This window comes from Onychomys torridus, chromosome 22 (genome assembly GCF_903995425.1).
Source record: "Onychomys torridus chromosome 22, mOncTor1.1, whole genome shotgun sequence".
In the NCBI taxonomy this organism is placed as follows: Eukaryota; Metazoa; Chordata; class Mammalia; order Rodentia; family Cricetidae; genus Onychomys; species Onychomys torridus.
Window position 1 is genome coordinate 30524780 of NC_050464.1, and position 3766 is coordinate 30528545.

The following is a 3766-nucleotide window of genomic DNA, read 5'->3' on the forward strand; positions in this document are numbered from 1 at the left end:
GTTTTGGTGCCTGTCCTTGCTCTGTAGCCCAGGCTGGCCTCGAACTCACAGAGATCTGGCTGGCTCTGCCTTCAGAGTGCTGGGATTAAAGGCATACGCCACTGTCACCTGGCCATATCAAGGTTCCTAGACACCGTTTACCCTGCAGCCCTGACATGTCCTCTGCCGGTCCCTAAAGGCAGACTTTCCTCAGCATCACGGTTGGGGGGTGGGGAGGAGAGCATCTCAGGAACCCCTAAGACTCTTCTGTGCATGACTGAAGACAACAGTCAGGCAGTCCCTTCTTATGCAATGACCTGGCAGTTTCTGTTCCCTGTAGGTTGTGAATAAAGAAATCTCAGTTCATCTTTCACTTTGTGGTCATTCGATACATTATAGTTTTATTTCCCAAGCTTCATTTGCTCTGGTTCCTGCAAGATAGGCAGTGGGATGCAGAAAGCATGTAGCGAAGCCAAGTATGTCTGAGTCATCCCCAGAGCAGCAGCCCAAGCTCAGGCTGCAGTGGAGTGAGGGGGGTGGGAGACAAAGCCTGTCCATTGCCCTTCTCAGATGGAGCTGTTTACCTGCACAAATACAGTGTTATGTAACACCTCACACTGCGTGACTCTCTCCCCCAAACCTGTTTACTGTCAATTACAAGCAGACAAAGGAGCCTTTGGTAACATCTTATGCTAAGTTTTTGGAAAACCATCAAACCATAGGAAATGTCAACCAGCAGGCCACTGTACTTCAGACTGAGAAACTGGAAGTGCCGCCTAAGTGGATTAGCATGCTGCAGAAGTGTGAGCAGATTCTATCTGAACCAGAGTGATTTGGCTCCTGTAGCTTAGCAGTGAGTCACAGCTGCCCACAGTAACCTAATAAAAACCCAACTTTATCCCAAGATGTTCCTCTGTGAATGAAAATGGGCTTTCACTGAGCTTTTTGTGGAAGCTGGCAATGCCCACCTATCTCAATGCTGTCCTCTCTGTTGTAGACTGAGGACTTAGGAATCTCATGTTCACAATGATGACTAACTGGATTTCTGACATTCCTAACTGATGCAGCAGAGCAGCTCTGTAGGCCTCCCTGCTGAGGACCAGGCCTGGGCTCCCTCCAAAGCACCTTGGTCAGCAGTAGCCTGAGTTCAGCACTGTTCTGTAACAGTGACACTGTTACAAGTACGTAGGGCTTTGAAATTACAGCGGAGCGCAAGCAAGGCGTGTGTTCGTGTGCACATGCACTTGTGGTTCTGGGGTGGAATCCAGGGCCTCGCACACTAGGTCCGTGCTCTGCCGCCAAGCCCTGGCCCTCCATGCAGCAGTTTCTGGTAGCTTCACTCAGTACTGTTTGGAAGGCACAGTGCCCCAGCTGGAAAAAAGCAAAACAAAAACAAAAACAAAACCCTCTATTTTACACTCAATTGCCAGTCCATTTTGGTGAATTTCTGAGGAAGATAAACAGCTGCTGATTAACAGCCACGCTGGTTCAAATGGCAAAGCACAGAGGACACAGCTCTGAAGTGCTGCTGGCTCCCTGTTGGGTGGACCAAGAGGCTTGGCGTTGAGCACATGACAGGGGGGACAATGCCGAGGGCTGGTGTCTTAGCTCCTGACCATTCAAACCAAAGGAGTGGCCATTAGTATAAATACTATATTTATTAAATATCTTTACAGTTTATTGAAATGTATTTACAGAACTATTCCTGCAGAAGTTATATTTCAAACATCGATTCAGGCCATTGCCTCTGTAGGACAAACGATGATAGTCTCAACAGAAAACGCAGCTCATCAGCACACACACGTTCAGATTCGCTTCTTCGTCACTTAGTTGCCTTTACCACAAACTACCTGCTAACAGTGACATCTTGACATGGACACTGCTTTAGTTGATTAGTTCAATTTTGTGATAAATTGACTTTTTGGAAAGAGAATCCCAATGTCTTCTGGTTCATATTTTGCTTTAAATGCAGTTTTTTTTCTTGGTATCGCAAAATTTTTTTTAAATGCAAAAACTATGACAGTCTCCAGAGAAACTGAGTGTTCTAACACTGTCAAAGATAGCTGGCCTACAGTGACAAGGAGCCATGAACCTACCCAAAAGTACAAACACGTACAGCCCTATCCAATCCTGCCGGCCACCTCAACCCTCGCCTGCCTCCGGGACGGCAGCCCTGTGAGCTCTCCCTGCCTGCCTACTCTATCCAGAACAGGCAGCGGCAGAAAAGAGCATTCTCCTGCCTCAGAAAGCTCATACTCAGTCTCTACTCCAGACACGCACACCTGGAATGGATTCTTCGAGTTGGGAACCTATCCACCAAGCCAAGCTCGCACAGGGACTCGGGACAGACCTTGTTTTTACCCTCACTGCTTTTCCATGTCTAAGAGCCTGGACTCCAGCTACCTCCCTCATCCCATTTGGTAATCTTCTTATCTTTTGTGCGCAGGCAGCTTCAGTTCACAGGAAGAAGTAAGGTTCTGATATGTTTAGAGTGCACATTTTTAAAACAGAACAAAATAAAAATTTCAAGCATGTGATAAAAATAGTGATTTTTTTTATAATACAGTATTGCTTTATAAATATAGATGGAAAAGCTATAAACTTTACTGGTCTTTGGTGCATCCAGAGAGGGATAAATAATTTGCCATTTGTAAATTAAAACCCAAATTTCTCTTTTGTTATAAAAGTTCACTCCGTGAAGACAAATATGAGTGCTTACATTGCTCAATTTAAAATACAATGCACGCGCACACCGGGTTCCAAATCGGACCTAGCGAGGGTGTGTGACAGCCCCTGGCCATGGCGAGTGTGAGGCAGCACGCTCCACCGACACCCCGACAGTCATCAAATTAAGTGTGTAACAAAAGCACGGGAGAAGCAAATGGAATATGTAATGTCACTAGTCCATGCACCAGGCCCAAAGTAATCTTCACTCTGAATCTCAATGACTGTCCCATGGGTTTCAGTGTACCAGAACAGTCCACTGTCCATTTCTAACAATCACTGCTCCGAAAAGTGAGTGCACTAAGTTGTATAAAATACACAACCTACCTTTATAAAGGTCACTCAATGGGCTAAATAAGAGCAAGGAAAAGCCAGTGACTTGACCGGCTCTGCTCTTGGCAGGAATTAAATGTTGGCATTGGAAAATTAATGCAAAATATATCCAGACTGTAAGGCTACAAGACTTCTGACCAGAAACTAACTATAGACCACACAGGAGAGCTGAAGTAGTCGGTCCTAGGGTCACACACCCCATCTGGATGCAACCTTACTGTTTCAAACACAGACACGGCAAAGAGTCTGTGCAAAATAAATACCCACCACATGCCCCCCATGCTCCGTGGTCAACAGAGCATGACATCTCCTTATCCCAGTCTCCTTCCATACCCGGCCCCTGTATCTCCTCACCAAAGAACTCAGTGTCGTCAGGTTAGGGTAGTTAAGGCATTCTGACATGTAATTAAAGGTGATTCAAAATAGGAATCTAACATTATGCCAATTTAGGAATAGTAGATAAATTACTGAACAGCTTACAAATGAGTAACTCATTCTTATAAACGAAATGCCTGTTACAAGCATGATGCACTGAGATACAGCAATGACATGTACATGGTACATGGTAAACAATTTAAATAAAACAAGAGACAGCTACTCAAGTATATAAACTCACAGACAAAATCTTTTAAAAACAAGTTGAGGTAACCTCAAACCAAGTTCAGTTCAACGCAGTAACCAGGGAGCCAATGTCTCCTGCAGAGGAAGGGCTGTGGGGCTGCTCACGCCA